Genomic DNA, 23929 nt, shown 5'->3' on the forward strand with positions numbered 1-23929 from the left:
CGGAACCTGCTACCCACCATTCGCTGTCAGTCAAAATAAAACATTCCTAAAAGAACGTATGTCATTGAATAAAACAGGCGGATGCATGGATTCCAATTCAATACGGTATATGGGGCCGCTTCTCCGGTACATACGCAGTCGCGGAATAGGGTACGCGACTGCGTACTCTTACTGTTTTATTTAGGGGACAACGAATGCTGGGTACCAAGTTGCGAACTTTCTAGCTCTAATGTTTTTTAAGTTATACGTTCGCCTGAAGAGCCATAAAACCACTAGTGATTTTAAAAACAAAGCACTAAATATAGATGACTCGGTTTACTAACACGAAGATGATTCTGAAAATGATCTTATAAGCAAAGATGTTTGCGAGACAAGTAAATGAATCACAGCTACATAGTGCAACACACCACACTCGTACATCATGACTGGTATAATGCACGGGGCCGGCCGGAGTGGCCGTGCGGTTCTAGGCGCTACAGTCTGGAACCGCGAGACCGCTACGGTCGCAGGTTCGAATCCTGCCTCGGGCATGGATGTGTGTGGTGTCCTTAGGTTAGTTAGGTTTAAGTAGTTCTAACTTCTAGGGGACTGATGATCTCAGAAGTTGAGTCCCATAGTGCTCAGAGCCATTTGAACCATTTTTATAATGCACGGGGAAGTTTGGGTGTAGTTGCCCCGTTTTTACAAAGGGTCTTAGACAGACCGCGCGGACTAAAAGAACAACCGTATGGCATCATCAGTTGAGAGAGTCTCATTAGTTGCTGAGCCATCTAACTTGAAAGTGTTTCGACTCCACTGCAGTGGCTAGCTGCGCTGGATTTCTTGGTTGAGCATTCATTCATGGCACCAGCAGCCCGATAGACGATGTCCCACATATTCTCTACTTCACCTAAGCCCGGTGAGTTTGGTTTCCAGGGGAGTACGGCAAACTCAGCCTCGGGCTTTTCGAACCACGCACGAATACTGCGAACTGTGTGACACGTTGCACTGTACTGTTGGTAGAGGCCATCGTGCCAAAGGGAAAACCAACTGCCTTCCAGAATGACGAGATCACCCAGAGAAAGCCACAAAAACATTCCCAGGACCACAACATTCCCTCCTCCGGTCTGAACCCATCCGACGATTGTTGCTGGGTGTTTGCTTTCTGTCCGATGGGGCATAAAACGCGGTTCATCTAAAATGACCGTCGGAGGTTAAGTTGCGGCACTGGCGTGCAGATTCGAGCATTCGTCGCTGACGAACAGCATTTAGCATGGTTGCATGAACCAGGAGCCTGCTTCAGGGGCACATACGCAGCGACGTTCACTGAACAGTGGCTGAGGAGACGTAGTTTGCACCCTCTTGGTTCATCTGGCCGTCCATATGCTCAACGATAGCATGTCTATTCGGCCGTACTCATCTCCGCAGCCGTTGTCCATCCCTATCAGCTATGGCCCGTGCATACAGATGCATCGGAGCAACTTTTGGATAGCGCCACGAAGGCACGCGAAAAGCTAACGAACTTATCTAGTTGGCAAATGCTTCTAGCCTTGGCGCGAAACCCAATATCATTCCCTTCTGGACGTTAGATAAATCGTATCTTCTTAGTTCCAATGCAAACAACGCAACATAAATTTCTCTGAACAGCTGATGCGGTCTAAAGGGAAGCACAACGCGTGCTCTCTCTCTCTCTCTCTCTCTCTCTCTCTCTCTCACACACACACACACACACACAATTTCACGCGACAATTTATCGTCTCATTACTCATGTGGGCTACAACTTAGAACGGAAACGGAAGCATGGAAAGACTGACTCAAATACAACTGCCAAGTTCAAAATAGTTCGCGACCTAAAGTGACTCACACAGACACACCACGTCGAGAAGATAATTAAATCGCATTGTGCGGTATGCAATGCAAGTGGGCAGTAATATTCGATTTTTCATTATAAACAAAGAATACGTAATCACTTGTGCAAAGACATTGACCGAAGTAAACTATTCTTCAGCACGACACGGCCGTATGCAAATAAGGCAGTTACAGCGCTTTCATGTAGAAAGCACTAACTTCCATGGCTACAAATTTTAATGAGAGATGTTGTTTAATTTCAGAATTCGTATGTGGTGAATTCATATGGCAATAGTAAAATATCAGTTGTGACGAGTCGTTGCCGTTCAATGAAAGGCTTCAAGGATGTAAATGGGCGAGTACCATATTGGTAATCGCATTTGTATTTGTGCAAAGAATGTTTGTTGTCCCAGATAGTTGGTATATACTTACAAAATATCTGTACCAAAGGATTAGCAGGTGCAAGAAGGTTGAGGGAAAACATTTCGCTGATTTCTCCATAAGCTTCCGTATCGAATGTTATGATCTGCTTGACACGGTCAACTGATTTTCGTTACAGGTTCCTAACCCTTTATAAAAGTAAATGTTACACAATGAATTTGTAGAGAAAAGATTTCGAATACGGTTCTCACACACACACACACACACACACACACACACACACACACACACACACACACAATGCGTTACTGTGTAGGGAGTTTTATTTTTGTTTATTTTGCGTTTTCTCTCTGTAATTGTTCTAAGCCTGACAACGGCAAATTTTTAAGATATCATGTTACTCGTTCCAGAATTACCGTTTTTTTGTCACTCTCTTGCTCCCTCATTTGCATCTGAATTTTTTTTACCAATTCTTCTGGCCGCACTCTCTCTCTGTGATATGAACGCCATCACTACGCCACTGCATGAGTGTTTCGTTTCATCGTCATAATTATTGTTTTATGGCTGCCGTTTAAATACATTCATTAAAATTTATAGCCATGGAAGTTAGTGCTTTTTACATGAAAGCGCTGTAACTGCCTTATTTGCATACGGCCGTGTCGTGCTGACGAATAGTTTGCTAAATCCGTGCCAGTAGAGGTGCATCAGAGAGAAGGCCTTGAATGGCTTTGCTGATTTGGTTCCGTGATTACAATTTCACCCTCTGCAGCAGAATTAATTTATTCCCTGACGCAGGAAAAATCCGTTAATAAAACCATTAGTTTTCGCTATCACACGAACAGTGGATGTTGATGATCACTTCGGAATCGTGTTTCATTAAAAACAAAATGACAGCTACGACTGGCATACAATGTCCTTCGTTACAAATACGTTCCGATTCAACAGTCAACCGAATATCGACGTCAGTGACACTTATAAGACATGTGTATGCCATTGTTTTCTCATCTGATCGTCGCACACTATGAACTGCCACGGTTCAGCGTCCTTTAATCTCTCTCGTAGAAATCCACTTCTGCTTTCAAGTGACAACTAGGTCTTGGACCAGAGTACAGAGTGATCTGAAATAAGTCTAGCAAAGACAAACTGGTTGTATAAGCTTTTCTTTTTTTAAAGTAATTTTCCTGATTTTGTAGATGTGTCATTTCTACAGAGGCAGTTCTTATAACTTTGAATGTCGGTTTGCTATGGACGTCAGGTATTTCTTTCTTGGCTGTCTAGGCATTTACTACAAAACAGAGGCGCGTTTGACGCTGTTGTTCCTAGTCACCAAGCTCAGTTACTCTTACGGTTTCTCTAACATAAAAACATTGTCCTATATATAGCAAAATCTGCGTCGGATAATATTTCTCCAGCCGGCCGGTGTGGCCGAACGGTTCTAGGCGCTTCATACTGGAACCGCGCGACCGCTACGATCGCAGGTTCGAATCCTGCCTCGGCCATGGATGTGTGTGATGTCCTTAGGTTAGTTGCGTTTAAGTAGTTCTAAGTTCTAGGGAACTTATGACCTCAGATGTTAAGTCCTATAGTGCTCAGAGCTATTTGACCCAATATTTCTTCATCTGTTGTATCATGTGTCTTCCACGTATTAAGATAAATACGTGTCCGACAACCTCCCTCGGACTGGGAAGGTATGTGAGAAAAAATTCTGCAAAACTAAACAAGAATTTTCTGAAAACACGTAATAAAAATATCTTTGTATCAAGACGCAAATTATATATAAATAAGATATCGTTTGGTTATAAGTAAATGAAATAAGAGGGAGCTCGAGAGAGACACACAAAATTTATTTGCCATTTTAGGCAAACTCTATTCGTAATTTCGGTTGACGCGGTATTCAAAATGTATGGAGTAAAACGTGTTGTTTATCATTCTCAAGTTTACTGCCGAAGAATTAGCTTATGCAATCCATTAATAATTGGTTACGTCCAAAATGGTAGCAATGTCGAGCGTAGGACGTGCAACCACGTGAGTTTCCCTTAGTCGGGCGGGAAGTGGACATTATGTCGCTATATGCAGCACACACAATGATTCACAGATGCGTGTGTTACGATAGTAACCAACATTGCTTGTACATAAGCGCTTACTCACAGTTCTAATCACGAAAGGTTTACGTTTACATGTGCTATGCTCGACATCACTTAGTACCTAGTATCAGAGCCTATGGCCCATGCTACGACCCCGACTGTTGTGTCAACTCATGGTTACGTTCGATGTCATTATTGATGAGCATCTGGTTAGCACACCATTTTTCCAACTACCAATGTCCGTATTCCCAAACCGAGGTCGCCACTTCTCGACTTGCCTGCTAATGGTGGGAACAAAAGTATATGTAGCATATATATAATGAATTACAGGAACCTCGTGATCTGCCACTAATACCCTACTCAAATTCTTCAGCAATAAACGTAAAACGCCGTGAGTGCGCTAGCGTTTTCACACATTGGTGGTCAAATGCCATAACATAACGGTGCATGTCCCAGGAAAGTTTCATTAATAGTCTTGTTACTCCGACTCAGACACGGAAAAGCAGTCAACCTGAATGTAGTTCTTATATAAGTGCATGCAATTCTTCCAAAGCCATTAAGGCCTAAGCTAGGCTGGTTCACCACGTCCTCTTCAAATACGTTTTACATAGGCTTGACTGCGGATGCACTCAAAGAAGGGAAAGCAAAAATTAGTTTCAACCCATGCCGCACTTACCAACCAAACACTAAGAGACGGCCGCTGTGGCCGAGCGGTCCTAGGCGCTTCAGTCTGGAACTGCGCGACCTCTACGGTCGCAGGTTCAAATCTTGCCTCGGGCATGGATGTGTGTGATGTCCTTCGATTAGTTACGTTTAAGTAGTTCTAAGTTCTAGGGGACTGATGACCTAAGATGTTAAGTTCCATTGTGCTCAGAGCCATTTGAACCAAACGCTACACTAAGACGAAGAACCGTAAAACAAACAGGTTAACAACGGGACTTCAGTGTTGCAACTGGAAGATATTGACGTAAACTCGTTTGGTATGATAACGGTACATCTTACATTTCCTATGTATTCTGGCCTAAAATATCTAATTAATATCTCACCAAAAGCGATAATTTAATGTATCTGTGATATGCTGTACATGAAAATGAAAATAAAAAGAAGTATCAGGAAACGTATTTTGCTGTGTTAGTCAATCAATGTTTTCGATGTTTTGCAAGAAGGCTAGGTCACTATGGTGGAGCATGGTGTAGGATCGATGTATTGCTTACTACGTCGTTACGATCCTGGAGCTATGACACATCGGTCCGTTAATTCAGCAAGTAATGAAGACGAATGGCTACATTACTAGTCAGGCTCCAGCCGTTTGGTACATGTGGGTGCCTGCCTCCGACTATTCATGAGTGTTTACCCTTCATCTGCAACGCCGCAATGACACGGGGACTACGAATGCACGATTTACCTTTCACTGTGTACCGAATTGTTCTTCTTTCCTACGAATACAGACAGAATGTTCGAAATTCAGAACTGTAACACATTTACAACTCTTATCACTGGGATACTTCCAACATCTACACACAACAAAAGGCGTAACCTTGTTTCGTATTAATGCCAAATTATTATACGTCGTCATAACATACACACAAGTCGATTTAATACTTTGTTTCCAATGGTGTCATCACAGATCAATATGAGACCTTCACAGAACTGTTAAAATATAAGTGTTTTATGACATTCTTTAACTAGTACTATACATTTATTCGTTATTTATTTACAAAAATGTCCATAAATTATATGCTCATTATCATCGTTACTTCAGAAAAAATACAGTTAGACTGTTACAGAATATCAATTTAAAGACAATATAATTTTAATATTTGGGCCTCACTTGCGCGCTTACTTCGTACAACTGTGATACACCGAGTTTCTAATTTATCGATAGAGCTAGGTATCGTCTTCATTTGTGATATAAGCAAATATGAATGAAACAAAAAACAAAAGGCAGAATAAATACGAAAGACTGCATTCTGTATAGTGTTACAAACGGTGACAGGATAAGTAGTCTACGACATTAGAATTCGCGAGAAACTAAACTTTAAGTTATCAGATACGGTGGAAAGGCGCAGTTGCTGTATTGTTCACTGGCCAGTATAGCAGTTTGCATTCAGAGCTCTGTAAACGAAGTGCAGAACCTGCAGACTACTGAAAATGTTACGAGAAGCACAAATGCAACATGAGCTGAGAAGGGTTCGAGTTGCCTGTCTCGTAGACATCGTGGTCATTAGAGACGGATGAAGAAGAAGAATGAGGGAAAAAAACCGATCGTGACCTTTTTGAACGAAATATCTCGGAATCCGCTCGGAGTGATTTATGGCCTCTCTTGACCTCGATGTTGACGGGATGTAAACGCAAATCTTCCTGAACTGCATTCTTCCTCGAAAAGATACGGAAACTGAACGAGAGTATTCTGAACTCCACTCCTCCCGAACACGTGTCCAGTATCGTGAAAACTGCGAAACATCGTTCTTTAAGAGACTAAAGACAAATAAAAATTCGAGTGAATTGCAGCAGTTCACAAGAAAACGCCTGTTTGCATGCTGCACATGTGTAATGCTGCAGTTTATGTGTAGCTTTTGCGAAAAATGGCCACCACAAGAAACCTGAAACTGGAAGTATTCTAGGGTTATGTTTGCAACTTTATGCGCCCGAGTGACTTTAAGAGGGCATTATAACCGTATCTCATGTTAAAAACGAACGTTTCACTGTTTTACGTTCGTGGTATACAGCCAAAATAGAATCAATTTGGGAATAATTTATGAGCTAAAGCAAGGTGGGCAATATGAGGTCGGTGGAAACAGAGGGAGGATGGGGAAGAAGTACACCTTAATGTTCAATCTTTGTGGCAGCTTACAGTAATGACTGACGTGTAGGACCCAGCTCCAACTTTTTTACGTTTATTAAAAGTCCCTCTATGTTCCTCGTAACTACAGTCAATATTTATTACCTGCCCCGATTAACCAGCGGCGTATACGTATACCTCCTCCAGTACAGGTGCACATCACTTTCTCTTCGCCTCCATGAAATCTCTATTGTGATATCTGCATAAAAAACAACTAATAAATCCTAAACGTTCATTGTCTTCTCTTTTAAATTATATATCGCTTTCCAACACTGACACTTCTTGTTTTGTCCATCTCCTTTAGCAGATTACTGTGTTTAAATTAATTTACAAATGAAACGTCTCCTACTCTGTGTATATATGCAAGCAAGAATAGCATGTTTTTTTTTAGGAAGAGGAAATATTTGATGATGACATAATATTTACAGTTACGAATAAAACGTTCGTGAAATAGTGCAGTTTCCATTTGCACTGGCGCTAACGCTGTTAGAAGTTCGCGAATGGAATTACTATGGTTGCGCAAGTCGGTAACTAATTGGCAGTACGTAAACAATTTTTTTTACTTTATTCCCAAAACTTCTTCGGATGATGATAAAAATGTTCCCGAAAATTCCATGCTTCTCTTTACGAATTCTGTGGTAACGATATTGTTGCTGTTCGTAAGGAGTACCGTGTACAGTTTTCTGATCAATAACTGTTGCAATCAAAGAGTGTTTATCCGTCGTTTCAAAAAATCACAATAATGGAGAAGAGTGATTATCAGTCGTTTTAGAAAAAGCTCAATAAAGGAGTACTGTACAATAGATACATTTCTTCTGATCGTCCAACTGTTCAAAAACAATGAGATTAAGGTCGGTTGGTAGATAGATAACAAGCACAGAAAGAATTTTCCTGCGTTCTTTAATTAGTTAATAAGTTCAGTTACACGTTCTACGGATTTCTTCAAGTACAGAAGTACAGTGACATTACACTACAGTAATATACGTATCCAAATCACTAGATATTCATTAATGTGTAACAAATAATAACGATGATTAAACTACTTTCGCTTTTTGCTTTGATGCAACCGTAACTGAGATAGGCCGCGCACAAAAATCCCCGCGCCATTGGTGACACACTGTATCACCATATCATTTGCTCAAAAATGCTGCGCAGTGTGATTGGCCATCAGTGACAGCAGCCTGCTTCTTACGGAAAAGTCTTACATGTGCATCTGTATATATTTTAGGTAAAATGAGCGCATTCTAAAACTGAAAAACGTTTTATTAGTTTACTTGCATATCTGGAAGATTTACAGCCATTCGAAATTAGTTCGAAATACAATCGTTCAGTGCCAGTATCTTGGCGTCAGTTCTGTTAGGCATAGATATACTACCTAACAGTGACATATGAAAATTTGTAACGGGCCGGGACTCGAACCCAGATATATTGCTTATCGAGAGCGGTCGCCTTAACCTCTTCGGCTATCCGTGTGCGTCTCCCGGGCCGACAAAACTTCCTCATGTCACACTGTCTAGGGGGCTATGGTACTCGGATGCAGACAGTGTGATATGTGGAGGTTTGGGTCGGTTCGGTAGGCCAACACGGATAGCGGAAGTGGTTAAGCCGACCGCTCGCTGTAAGTGGGAAATCCGGCTTCGAGTCCCGGGCTAGCACAAATTTTCATTTGTCATTAATAGGTAGTGTCCGCAGCTCGTGGTCTTGCGGCAGCGTTCTCGTTTCCCGCGCACGAAGTCTTGGGTTCGATTTTCGGTAGGGTCAGGGATTTTTCCTGTCTCGAGATGACTGGGTGTTGTTGTGTCGTCTTCATCATCATCATTCATCCCCATCACGGTCGGAGGAAGGCAATGGCAAACCGCCTCCGCTAGGACCTTGCCTAGTACAGCGGTGCGGGCCTCCCGCGTCGTCCCCTACGCACCCCGGAGTATGGGACCTCATCATCATCATCATCATTATAATCATCAGTAACAGATAGCACATCTGTACCTAGCACAGATGATGCCAAGTATTCGCAGTCAGCGAATTTATTTCGAATAACATACCATTAGATTTAAATTAACTATCCAAAAATAAATTTCACTTCCTGTAGCAGGGTGTATGCTTTTATGAAGATTGCTAATTCATTAAAACACTAACCATATGGGATACGCTTTATTTTATTGTTGCCTCCATTTAGTACTATTGCCGTGTGATGACGTACCCGCAAAATCTAGCAACTGCCGAACAATGGCCGGCCGGTGTGGCCGAGCGGTTCTAGGCGCTACAATCTGGAAGTGCGCGACCATTACGGTCTCAGGTTTGAATCCTGCCTCGTGCATGGATGTGTGTGATGTGCTTAGGTTAGTTAGGTTTAAGTAGTTCTAAGTTCTAGGGGACTGATGACTTCAGCAGTTAAGTCCCATAGTGCTCAGAGCCATTTGAACCATTTTGAACCGAACAATGGACGACTGCAATGCGCATGTCTATTGGCTATGAGCTTCCAGGCTATCGCTATAAGAGTTTTCTTTGTTGAGATTTTCGCTAAAAACGTTTCCCGCTTATACACTAAATATACATGTATATACAATATATATATATATATATATATATATATATATATATATTAAAAATATCTACAGCCTAAGTTCGTCCTAATGTTTATTAGAGTATCGTGTAAAAATCTGAAGTAAATCTGACACGAGCTTTTCGAGATTTTTGATAACAACGTTAAACGACGACTTTATATTGTAGTATAGCTATGAAATACGCGTTGCAGAACTCGAGCTGTTAAATTCATCTCTGATGGTTTAAATGTTTTCCGCAACGTCACGATCGCGATAGGTGGTGGTAAGTTCCTATGGGACCAAACCTGCAGAGGTGCACGATTGCACTAACTATCGCATAAACGTATAAAGTGTTATCTACCACTTACTGAAGAAACTTTCCTTTTTAAATTGAATGGTGTAGGGCCTACTGTTTCTAAAGGTTCGTTAATTTGTGAAACCAGAAGTACAATGAGACACCCTACGACGTTCACTGTGAAACTAGTGTGACATATACTACAATCCCTGTTAGACTATATTTACATGGAAATGGAGATGAAACAGTGTAGAGCCTGTAGAGTATGGCCGAAATTTAGTTCAAATTTTCCTTCGAAATTTCCACTGCAAGCACTACTATGCCCGATATCACTGTGCTCTTCACTCCGTGGGCCGGCCGGTGTGGCCGTGCGGTTCTGGGCGCTTCAGTTTGGAACCACGTGACCGCTCCGGTCGCAGGTTCGAATCCTGCCTCGGGCATGGATGTGTGTGATGTCCTTAGGTTAGTTAGGTTTAAGTAGTTCTAAGTTCTAGGGGACTGATGACCATAGATGTTAAGTCCCATAGTGCTCAGAGCCATTTTTTTCACTCCGTGAACCACTGAATGTCGTTTAAAAAGTAAACTTAAATTTAATAACTTCTATATCTCATAGAAAAAACAGTTGCAATGATCAACCACTAAAAATAAATTTCGCCTCTTTGTAACTATACCAGAAAACGTGGTTCGGTGATTCGATCTGTTTATGAAAAATTAGGGTCACCCATTTTACGTGGGTCATCATATCCAACCTTAACCGTCTCAGAAGAAATTTTATGTACAATCCTGAATATTACGTTTAAGAAGAAAATTGCGCTGTTGTCGACTTACCTTCGTAGCTTCTTGCAACATACACATCGTAAGCATGATACTAATGTGTTCGCCAAATTACTGTTAAGTCTAAGTAAACAAGGGGTTTTGCTGCGTAAGCTATCAAGTTTCTTCCTCCAACTTAATTAATCAATGAAGGAAACCTTAAGCACTAAGGCCGTGCAAGGAAGCCACAATCAACTGGTCCATCTTAATACTGTCAAACTTTTCAACACTGATATCTGAGGTATACGTAGTCACGGAATTAATTCAGAGTGTGCGCAAAGAAATTTTCCAGAAGAGACTTCTTAATATTTAAATCTATATTCGATGTTAACGAATTTTTCTTCTTCAGAACTACATTTCTTGATATTTCGAGTCCACATTTTATGTCTTATGCAATCATCAGTTATTTTATTGCTCAAATGGCAAACGTTCCCTACTATATTTAGTGTATCGTTTCCGGATCTGGTTCCCTAATTTAATTCTACTGCAGTCCATTACTCTTGTTTTGATTTTGTTGATGTTCATCTTGTTTCTAGCTGCCTATTACAGACTTACAATGTCATCAGCAAACCTCGAGGTTTTTATTTCTTCTCCCTGAATCCTTGTTCCTTCTCCAAATTTTTCCTTTGTTTTCTTTACTGCTTGCTCAGCATACAGACTGAATAACATAGGGGATAAGCTACAACCCTGACTCTCTCCTTTCTCAACTACTGCTTCCCTTTCATGCCCCTCGACTCTTGTTACTGCCATCTGTTTACTGTCCAAGTTGTATAAATCTTACGCTCTCTGTACTTTACTACTGCTACCTTCAGAACTTCTATTTTCTAAGATAAGCTGTAGGGGGGGAAGTATTTCCCTACGTGTTCCTATATTTCTTCGGAATCGAAACGAAACTTCCCCAAGGTCGGCAGCTACCAGTTTTTCCAGTCTGCTGCAAGAAATTCGAGTTATTATTTTGCAAAAACGAATTATGAAACTGATAGTTCGATAATATTCACATCTGTCACCACCTGCTTGATTTCGAATTGGAATTATTACATTCTTGTTGAAGTCATAGTACATTTCACCCGTCTCATACATCTTGCACACTAGGTGATTTAGTTTTCTTGTGGCTGGCTCTCCCAAGGATATCAGTAGCTCTGAAGGAATGTGTCTACTTCAGGGGCCTTGGTTCGACTTAGGTCTTTCAGCGCTCTGTCAAATTCTTCTCGCAGAATCGTATCTCCTATCTCATTATCATGTATGTCCTCTTCCTTTTCTGTAATTTCACTATCAGGTTCATTCCCTTAAAAATTTTGCAGGTCATGAAACGTAACGTGTTGGAAGCACTGATTGCACAAACGGTAATGTCCTAAACATACACAGGGGTAATAACTCGTGGGGTTACAGAGTGGAACGAACATGCCACTTCACTTGCAGGTAAAGCAAACGACAGGTTTCTCGTTACAAATAGAATTCTTGCGAATTGCAGTTTCTCTGCGAAAGAATTAGGTCGCAAAAGGTATGTACGGCCTATACTGGAATACTGTGCAAGTATAATGCGTCCTCAGCCTAACAAAGCACTTCGAGCTTATAGAAAGCACAGCACGCATAGCCACAGGCTTCTTTGAATGCCGCGTAACAAATAATTACATAAACTGAAATAGGAAATACTCAAAGAATGACGCGCAGTACCTCGTTAAAGCCTACTGTACAAATTCCAATAACAGCTTTTCCGGGCGCTCTCTACAGATTCCTACACGTCATTCCCTCAGATGTCTTGAACAATTAGATCAGTAACTGTTCGCGTAATCGATTACAAACTATTATTCGTCCCAACCACCATCGGTGAATGGCACAGGATAACATCTTCATGTGTCGCGTAAGGCAAATTATTCTCTGCCGCTCATTTATAGTGACTTGCAGAGTACAGATTAATACTAGAAAAATATGTCTCAAAAACAAACGGTAGCGCGAGGAAGCATAGAGTGCTATGTCAATGACAGAATAATTAATGACGATAGCGTGGGCTGGATTTGTTAGTGACAGAACCTGTGCGCAGATGTGAGAATCTGTAATTTTACTTCGACGACATTCGATATTTATCAACGACTGAACTGCAGTGAAGGAAAACTGACAAAAATTAGAAAAAGCGTTATTCTGAATGTAATGCGAATGTGATCCACAAATATCCAGTTATCTGTTTTGTCTCACAGCCGGGGGTGTATGTAAATATAATTGGAAAATGCTGGCCTAAAGAACCGAGGCACAAAAACATTCCGCGCCAGGCACGCGTTCAATAGATTCCCGCAAGCAGCACGCCAATACAACAGGAAACCTCACTACTCTAACGAAGAAGGCGAAAGGTCGCCAGAAAACCTGTTGTGGATCACTTCTGCATAGGCCGGATGCGAGCCTATTTTTAGCCGTTCAGCCCACATTTAATGCGTCAACGGATATAACAGCTATTTGCGATTGCTCTGTTCTACTCTGTGAGTGCGAGCGTGTGTGTGTGTGTGTGTGTGTGTGTATGTATGTATGTGTGTGTGTGTGTGTGTGTGTGTGTGTGTGTGTGTACACTGACAGATTCTATACGATTACTCCGTAGTCATTTCCATGTTAAATGAATGTTTCTTCAACCTAATCTGAAATAAATCAACCCAAAAGAAGTACTATTAGTGGTTTATGGACATTAGTTAACTATAAAGTCGTACGTCATGTTCCGGTGGTGGTGGGTGCGGCGCGGTAAACCTACCATTCAGTCCCAGCGTGATCTTAATGGAAAACTTCTGACATTGATTTTCACAAATCTCATCCCGCATTTGCATTTGTGGCGCAGATGTAATTGTACAGAAGTTCGCGCAATTGATACTTTCATGTCCTGGTACCGGTAAGTACCGAAATTAAAGTAAGGGACAGGGTGAATCATTCAGAAGCTCCATCTCACAAATGAAAAGCCATAGCCCCACATGAGTAGCTCTGCTCACGGCACGTAGCAGTGTACTGGCCAGACACCTTACGCACTGGTACGAGTGAAAGGCAGACCGCGAATAGAGCAGAATCTGTATTTTGAGCCACCTGCCAATAGGGTACCGATCATGCTCCTGCATCATCCCACAAACCAGTCACCACTCACGAAATTTATCGCAGCTGTCCACTCTACAGACGTGAGCGTGCTTGTGTGGCCTCTGAAGCATCTGACCGCAGCACTACTGAAAGAATCTGGAACGCCGTCAGCCGAAATGTGAGAACCAGCGTGCCTTTTATTTAGTACTTCCACAAATTTTTATTATTTTTCTTCAGATGAATGCCACTTGATTTAATTCAATTTGAGAGTCAGCTATGTGAGATTTGGGAACAGTACGATAAGTGAAAGAGGTGCCTCTGGCCTTGAAAATAAAAACAAATCCTAGGGGTAAATCTATCAACGTCACAAAATATTACTTCTGAATGATGTATTTATAAATTACCTAACATTATTTACTACAGTCTCCTTAACTGAATGCTTTCGCATTTCACAGAGTGCATTGGTCAAATGACGTCATGGACCAGTCACCCAAGCCAGAGAACGAGTCAAGCTGTTGTTTTTCTCTTTCGAGGTAAGGTGGCAATCATAGCGAGTACAGCTCCTTCGTTTCCTGTTAGTTTACGTGGAAACTTTATTTTTTTTTAGTATTACTCAAATGAAATAACTGGAAACAAGCTGTCATCTGACAAAGAAACGTTAATTGTTTCCTTTAACACTTCGCGGGCGTGTAAATCAACGCCGGCCGCCGTGGCCGAGCGGTTCTAGGCGCTACAGTCTGGAACCGCGCGACCGCTACGGTCGCAGGTTCGAATCCTGCCTCTGGCATGGATGTGTGTGTTGTCCTTAGGTTAGTTAGGTTTAACTAGTTCTAAGTTCTAGGGGACTGATGACCTCAGAAGTTAAGTCCCATAGTGCTCAGAGCCATTTGAACCATTTTTTGTAAATCAACTGTGTGTCAGTATGTCACTCTAGCTCATTGGGCAGTGATGTATTGTCAAGAAAAGCACAAATTCCGACGCAGAAGCTGATAATCTTTGTATCGACAATGAAGGCAATTATAAAAACAGCAAACGTCCTTGGCCATGCAGCTAATTTAACTTCTGAAACAAAAATAAAAATGATGCCTGCATTGAATTGTGAGGAGGAATCAGACTAAGATGTTGCAAGGATTGCAGTACGAATTTATCAAGTTCCATAAATTATTTACAATAGGACTGAATTGTTTGTTTCTTTGAGATGTATGGTTCAAATGGCTCTGAGCACAATGGGACTTAACATCTGAGGTCATCAGTCCCCTAGAACTTAGAACTAGTTAAATCTAACTAACCTAAGGACATCACACACATCCATACCTGAGGCAGGATTCGAATCTGCGACCGTAGCGGTCGCGCGGTTTCAGACTGAAGCGCCTAGAACCGCTCGGCACCCCGGCCGGCTTTCTTTGAGACAAAACTACTTTTTCCTTGATTTAATAAGAGGCACGAGTTCCTCATGACGTATCCTGGGCAGTGGCACGAAAATTAAAATCTCATCAGCTATCTACATCTAGTTAAAATAACCCGGCTGATAGTGTAGTGAATCTCATGGAGGACTACACCAAATTATTTTAAAAAACGGTAAAAAGGAGCAATATCTGATTGGTTTGTATCTTAAAATCATCATTAGTTTCCTTTGCATAGAAGTGATAATTTCTCAACGGATAACCATTTTAATACAAAATGTGATTTTCTTATCTTATTTACATTAGGAAAATTTAGCGTAATGTTACACACTGATGAGGTTGATGTTGTTTGGCTTGTGGGGCGCTCAACTGTGCAGTCATCAGCACCCGTACAAAGTCCTAACTTTTACCCAGCCCAATTTGTTACACAGTCCAATCCAGCCTCTGTCACGAATGATGATGAAATGATGAGGATAACACAAACACCCAGTCCCCGGGCAGAGAAAATCCCCAACCCAGCCGGGAATCGAACCCGGGACACTGTGATCCAGAGGTAGCAACGCTAGCCACTTTTTTTTTTAACCAAGGACCTCTTTTTTTTTATTATAAAGAAAGAAAATTACCTCTTCCACTTCAGGCGTTGGCCCCTATCACCCATACTACCCCCAAAAACCTATCTAGCCTAAAAACAAAGCTAGTGCCACCGCCACTTTCATCCTGAATCTAACTAGGACGTCCGTTCGCCACCACTTCAGGTTCCGCCAACGAACAAAAGTTAAATATGCCTCTGAACTTATTATAAAAATAAAAGGAGAAAGGAAAGGGTATAATACTTTATTATATTTTATTTGTTGTTCATTGTGTTCTTATTTTGTTCTTGTGTATTTATTTGATATCGAAAGCAGGTCTCCTGCCCACTTTTTTTTAAATCTTTTTTATGTATATAGATATCAATGTGCGAACAGTCATAGTTAATCAGCCTGGAAAACTAAAACAGAATGAAGACACCATCGAAGATATGAAACATAAACAACATGAAAAGAAAGCTACCACATCGTAGTTAGGCTTCCCAGCGACTGCGCCCACTGATAAAGATTGTTCAATATATGCTCGTATGTAGTTCGTTCTGACCTCATCTGCCACTGCCTGGAACATTCCAGCTGCACGGCGGGCTGTGAAAGGCACTCCATAGGTAGTTTGCGAAGCACTGTCGATATCTGGTATGCCCGGAAATAGCATGATGTCTTTCTTGCAAATAGAGCCAGAAGTCAAGGAAATTCTTGTGTCCGTCACGACAGAGGTAATGGACCGCATGTCCACGTATCCAGGTGACGGAGTTGGTTCGAGTCTTGGGGTAAAATGTCTCATCCGGAAACAATAACGTGCGTGCAGATATATGCTCCGGCCTAACTCGCAAGAGATAAGCCAGCATCTGCCGCACTAGGTGCCAAACCGGTTCCGCCTCTCCACAGCTGAGGTGGTGCTCGTCAGAATCTACTGTATTACAACCCACACAATTGGGAGATTCGACCATGTGGATATTGTAGAGACGTTCTTGCGTCACCAGCATCCCATTAACGACTACGTACCATTGGGAAACAACATCGGAATCAAGCATGGCATCGTGTACAGTCTTCCACACCACGCGCCACTGTACGTCAGGATATTTTACTTCGACCACATTTAGGGGGCGGCGTTGCAGCATGTCATGATATAGGCGTCGAGTTGTGGCCATTTGTGGTGTCGTGAGCGCTACACTGCAATAACTTTGTTCTAAATAGAAACGTCCTATATAAAAGAGGGGCGCTGGGATGTCCTGTAGTGGCACCGGCGCTGTTAGTGAAGCAGGTCGTAGTGCCGTCAGAAGCAGACTAGTGAGGCTCGTAGGTCAACGGCGCAGCAGACATAAATGTGAGCTAACATAGAGGGCAATGGCCCTATCATGGACGTTAACTAGGCCGAGACCACCGTTTTCCTTGGGGAGGGTAAGAGATACGTATCTGATCTTCAGTAACATACCAGCGGTGACGAAGTACCCCAGGGCTGCCATAATGCTACGAGCCAAGGGTTTCGGAATGGGTAGCGTTTGGGTGACATGCGGTATGCGGGACGCAAGGTATACATTGGCATAATACGCCCGCTGAACGATGTTGAGGGATCGCAAGCGCTGATTTGCAATTCCGGCGCTAATTTTGTTAAGAAGGCGTCGACAATTGAGCGTCGTCGCGCGTCGCATGTCGTTCATGAAATCTAAGCCCAAGCAGCGGACAGTATCACTGAAGCGGAAGGGGGCAATGTGTTCCTGCGGTAGCCCAATCCCGATGCTCAAGGCGACAGACTTGTCAACTTTGATTTGGCTACCAGAAGCTGTACCGTAGGTTGCAATCCAGTCCAAAGCCGCGGCCATATCGTCAGCTCCACGTATGACGATCATCAAATCATCCGCATATGCGGTGCAGCGATAGATGGAGCCGCCGAACTGTATCCCAGTGAGCCTGTCTCGGAGACCACACAACAAAGGTTCTAAGGCCAATGCAAATAACAATGTTGATAATGGACATCCCTATCGTACTGATCGGCGGATCGGCATGGGTACCGTCAGTCTTCCATTAACAAGAACTCGAGAAGTAGCCCCATGCAGAAGGCGTGTCAACACTGTGATAAAGGGGTCGGGGTATTCCATGCGCCGTAGAACGGCCGTGAGGAAAGTGTGGCCCACACGGTCAAAAGCCTGGCTAAAGTCCATAGACGCCAGGGCTGCCGGCAAGCGTCTCACCCGTGCAAGGGAGATGAGATCTCTGTAACGACATAACGCAGTTCTGATGTTGTTGGGTCCCCCCAAGGACATCTGATCGCTGGACAGGACGTGCAATAGTGTGGCGCGAAGACGTTCTGATAGCAGCCTCGAGAAGATCTTGAAGTCGCTGTTCAGTAACGTTAAGGGGCGATAATCGCGGACATGATTCCGTCCCTTCGGCTTATGGATGGGGACAATCAGCCCTTCCAAGAACGGTGCAGGCAACGGTATACCCGGGGACATCAATTCCTGACAAATTTCAACCCAACACGGTACCAACAGTTGTTTAAATGCTCGATAGAACTCTAATGGTAAGCCATCGATTCCTGGTGATTTATGGGGAGCACCTTTACCAATGGCGTCGAGCACTTCCTCTTCTGTCACTTCTCCCAGTAAAATCGGTACCATGTCTGGTGGAACTGTACCGTGGACATGTGCTGAAACGGTGTCTACCGTCGCCATATTAGGGAGCACTGCTGAATAAAGTTGAGCGTAATGCCCAAAGAAGGCTTCTGCTATATCTGCTTGTTCTGCCACGTGTCGTCCGTCGTCCGTTATCATGTCGGTTACCAGTGCCCTACGGCGCCTTCTGCGTTCTAGGAGCACGTGGTGCATAGATGGCCTTTCTGATTGTATCATGTCTGGAGCACGCGACCGTATAACGGCGCCTTGTAAATGATGGCGTGCTAAGGAGACGAGCTGCGCTTTCGCGCGATTGACTATGATCTGCCTGTCAGGTGAGGGCTCCATAGCAAGACATTCCCGTAGGACGGTGTAATAAAAGTTTTCCGTGCTCCTCCTCCATGCCGCCGCTTCCCGGCCGTAAGCCATGCAGGTGCGCCTAAGAGCCGGCTTGGCACATTCAATCCACCAACTGAGGGTCTATCGGTAACGACCACGACGCTGTAAGGACGCGTTCCACGACTCTTCGATAGCACCTTTACATGCCGGCTCGTCCAGATGGGCGACGTTCAGTTTCCAGGGGGGCCTACTGCGCCACACACGTGCAGGTTGGAGGGCAATGGTGCAAATATAGGCTGTGTGGTCGGTGAATGCAGTGGGCCAGAGCTCTGCTCCTCTCGTCGCCGTCGAAAGGGTGCGTGTGACGTAAATCCTGTCCAACCGACTTGATGAATGACCTGTATAATGGGTGTAACCAGGAGCTGGGCCATGGATGTGGCGCCACGTGTCGATCAGGTGGAGGTCACGCACTAGCATTTCCAATTCCGCACACGGGACGTGATGTGGCTGTTGATCAGACGGAGATAATGTACAGTTAAAATCTCCTCCGATCACCATATCGTCTATGCAGCCCATAAATAGACGCGTAATATCTTCCGAAAAAAAGCGGGCCCGATCTCTCCACCTCCCTGATCCTGAAGGGGCATATACATTGATGAGTCGGACACCGTTGACAGTTACTGCCATGGCTCTTGCACTCGGTAAGTACAGTACGTCCGTAGCCGCCAAGCCGTCCCGTAGCAGGATAGCCACCCCACAATCGGTAGAAGAGGCGTGGGAGATGTGGGCGGTATATCGGTAGAAGTCAGGGAAACTAGCGACACATACTTCTTGTAAGAGGGCCACGTCGATGTCCGCCGCATCGAGCATGCGTTGTAGCATTGTCAGTTTGTGTGGTGCCCTTATCGCATTGATATTGATGATGGCAAGGCGAAAGGTGTGCTGCCTAGTCTCTTCACCTAGGGTAGACGCCATGGCAATCAAAAATAACCGCAAGAGATGCCGGACCCACCAAACCCGTTACAAATTATGAGTCTTTGACGCTATGAGGGGCATCCCCAATGCCACCCCCTCCTCTGTCACCCGTTCCTCCAGGAAGTTCCTCAACATCGTCCGACCACAGTGGGTGCAACACGATGCTGTGTAGCTGATCGGCACCCAAATCTTTCTCACGTACGTCGTCTTTGGTAGAGGTAGACGGAGCGTCATCCACCGACGCGACCTGCTGCATCTGTGGTGCAAGTGGTAACTGGGCACTCGTAGTATGGGCAAGTGAACAGACTACACCACTTAGATCCTCAGCAGGCGCATTATCCATGCCGTCTGATGAGATGTCACCTTCTTGACCGGCCGTGTGGAGGAGGCAATCGTCAGAAGGGGTCCGCCGACGTCGCTTGCGTCGTCGAGGCGAACGTTGCTTTCGAACGTGGACATCCGTATCCGAATGTGGGAGGCAATCCAGCGTCGTATCACCTTCCGCTAGGAAAGCCGCCGTCGGGACAATGTTCGCGTCCACGTCCATCGCGTTCTGAATGTGATGTTGCGTCTGGATTCCGTGGGACTGTTGCTGGAGGGGGCGACATATGGGTTGGTATAGGGGGTCCTTCCTCTTCCTCCCTTGGTACTTCTGACGTCGATGGAAGTGTCTGATCGCCCGCTTCGTCCTCATCTATGGTGCGCATCGTCGTCTGAGCGTACGTGAGGGGCAGGATTGTCGTCCCCGTCGGGGAAGCGGAGTCTCCCACCGGTATCTGCGTAATTCTACGTTGTAAGCAGCTCTATCGAACATGGCCTTCCTGCCCACATCCGGAACAGGTACGCGGTTGACCGTCGTACATGATGACTGCACGACAGCCACCGATGTTCAAATAGGACGGCACATGTTTCTTGAGCTCAAGTTTAATTTGGCGTACACCATTGTAGACCTTGTACGTCGAGAAAGTTTGCCACTTTTCTGCAACGTGGCTGATGACATTGCCATATGGTCGGAAGGCGTCCTTGACAACTTCCTCTGGGACCTCGAAGGGGAGCTCAAAAACCCCAACAGTCCTTAGACCCATGCCTGCATGATCCACCGTCACGGCACCGATATGCCCATCAGAATGTTTGAATCTGAGAGAGTTCGAGTATTTAGAAACCACTTTCGCGCAGACCTCTGCACTGGCCATTTTAACATAAACCACGCTCGCCGTTATAGAAAAATGTATTCCGACGACAGTCGCCGGATCTAAACGTAGATCGTCGCGTATGAACTGTTCTATTTCATAGGCTCGAGGACGCGCATGATCTGGTTGAAAAGTAATTTTGATCGTATCGTGGCGCCATGTGTGTGCCATAGCCGCACTGAACGTGGAACAAATACAACTCGCGCCGCGCGAAAGTAAACACAAGGAAGCGCTCACGGTCGCGCACGGCGGGGCGCAGCGGACGTCCTCGCCCCACCGCAGCCGAAAGCAGACTGTCACTAGACCACGAGCTGCGGACCACACTAATGAGGTAAAACATTATGACTGCTGCCCACCGCGAGGTTGAATGCCTCCTGGTGGTGTTGTGGGCACGTGAAGCACTAAGGAAAGAATATAAGCGGCAGAGAGACGAATAGTCATTCATTATAGCGAAGATACGGACCGCAAATGCGGAAATCCACCGATATTGTCCTGGCGTTGCGGATGGAAACGAGAATCACTGAAACAGCGAAGCTGGCCACCTGTTGGCGTACGACTGTCATGAGCACCTATAGAAAGTGGTTGAAGGATGGTTGAATAACGAGTAGGCCGTATGAAATGACGTGCAGGCTGTATGGTATTGCACGACCACGTCTCGTCATAAAACGAAAAGGTCAGTGGTTCCCCCACTGTGTCAGGATTTGCAGTGATCTGTGGCAGATCTGACGACATGATACAATGCTGGTGCAGGCACAAGTGTTTCGGAACACACCGTCCAAAGGCCATTGTTGAGCATGGAGGTCGGTATCACGCGACTCCTACGTGGTACTGTGTTGACCCAACGACATCGTCAGTTATGATTGCACTGGACACAGCACTACTGAGTTTTCACCGTGGATCAACAGAAATGTGTCGCCTGTCGAATGTACCGCATTTATTGTTACACCAGGTCGACGACTGGATCTTTGCACGCCGTCATCCAGACGAATGGCTGCAAGAAATATGCACCGTGTCACAGATGCAGGCCAGTGAGGACACAAGTATGTTATCGAGTACTTCTACCTGGGCTTTCATGGAATCTTTTGCGGTAATCGAAGCAGTGAACTACGAGAGCATTAACGCAGACCAACTGCATCGCTTCATGCTTGAAATCTTTCCCTACGGCCATGACATCCTCCAGCAGGATAACCGTCCGTGTTGCAATTTAAGACCCGTGCTACTGTGATTTGAGAGGCATTATAGTGAACTCATATTGATGTCTTGGCCAGAAAATGTGCCTCATCTGTACCCATTGGAACATGTATCGGTCGCCAGCTGCGTTCGCGTAAATCACCACACCGTAATTTGCGGGAACTGGTTGACCTGTGCGTAAACATCTGGTGCCGCATAATCCTGTCAAAGACGTGTATTATCCATTCCAAACGGAATCTCTGTTGTATTGTGTGTGAAAAGTGGATCAACACCCCATTAAACAGGTGGTCATAATGTTTTGGCTCAACGGTATAGCCAATGCAGCAATACGAATAACTATATTGAAAGTAATAAAGTTTTTGGTTAATCGACTACTTCTTGACGATTTTTCTGACATAAAAAATAACAGATTTTTATACGATTTTAGTGATTTTATTTTACTTTTCCCTTCAAAGTTAGATGCCGAGCCGCATCCCTTATCCTTTCCCTATTGCTTCGAAACTACACACAACCATTTTTTCTTCCAAGATAAGTGGCGAGAAGGGGAAGAGGGGAAGGGGGGGAGGAGAAGGTGGCACCACAGAGAAAAAAAGTCAAACTTACAAAATAAAGCAAACCTAGTGCGCTTCTTAGACACCGCTCCAATCAACCAACTTGAGTTGTGGAATGAGTTTAATGGGTAGTGTATCAAGAGGGCTCCTCAGCGCGTTCGGTGTCTAGTGAAGTCATTACTACGATGTGTCGTTGCCATCAGTGCGAAATAAGAGTGCTACATGCTATTGCTATAGTGCAATGGCTTATTTATATATTACTTCGATTCCTCATTCGTTTCGACCCATTTTCGTAGTGGGTAAACAAAAATTTATCTTCCTCGATTCATTGATGTTAAGCCAGATAAACGTCTACGGTTCAAATTCTTAGTTAATAAAAGACACTGAAACAAAGACGATAAAAATTACGTCTTCTCCAACGAGCTAGCTTCAACCGTGAGGTTTCTCTAGGAAAGGTGCTCAATATACATTTAAGCCACATTAATTATTTAAAAAGTCCCATTTCTGAATTCGTAGAATGGATAACTTCACATTAAACGTCGTCAAGCAATGAGTCTATTGTTTCGAATATATTGTTAGTAAAATCAAGTAACAGTTAAGCTGTGTATCACCATTACAAAAGCAAAATCTCGTAATCTGCAAAATGGTTCAAATGGCTCTGAGCACTATGGGACTTAACATCTTAGGTCATCAGTCCCCTAGAACTTAGAACTACTTAAACCTAACTAACCTAAGGACATCACACAACACCCAGCCGTCACGAGGCAGAGAAAATCCCTGACCCCGCCGGGAATCGAACCCGGAAACCCGGGCGTAGGAAGCGAGAACGCTACCGCACGACCACAAGATGCGGGCTCGTAATCTGCGATACATTCATAAACAGCACATTCTTAAATACATTGAAGTGAAATGCGAGGGTAAAAAAAAAATGGTAATCCCTTTAATTTTTTCACTGAGATGCCTTCAATGATCTGCACTTTTAACGGAAGTCACAAGGATGATTTCTGTTTTTATTCGGGCAGTGGAGTCGTTTACGAAGGAGAACGGTAAGAGCAAGTGAAAACAACACCGCTCGCGCTAAAAGAGCTTGTTGTGCTGTGTGGTATTTAGGATCAAATATGGACGGTGGCACGGTAGTCTCGGTGGAGTTCCTGAGATACGGCCCCCAAAGCAGCTTAGGTTGATGCTACCACTAACGAGCTGCCCATCATTTATGCATGGTGACTTTGATAAAGCCGCTAAGTGCACCAC

General features: G+C 44.1%; 1 protein-coding gene across 1 annotated transcript in view; it reads right to left on the reverse strand.

The window, feature by feature from the left end:
• Nucleotides 1-23929, reverse strand: part of LOC126471317 (dystrophin-like) — a 585796-nt gene that overhangs the window by 349008 nt on the left and 212859 nt on the right. The window lies entirely within an intron of this gene.

Source organism: Schistocerca serialis, chromosome 3 (assembly GCF_023864345.2).
Source record: "Schistocerca serialis cubense isolate TAMUIC-IGC-003099 chromosome 3, iqSchSeri2.2, whole genome shotgun sequence".
Taxonomy (NCBI): domain Eukaryota; kingdom Metazoa; phylum Arthropoda; class Insecta; order Orthoptera; family Acrididae; genus Schistocerca; species Schistocerca serialis.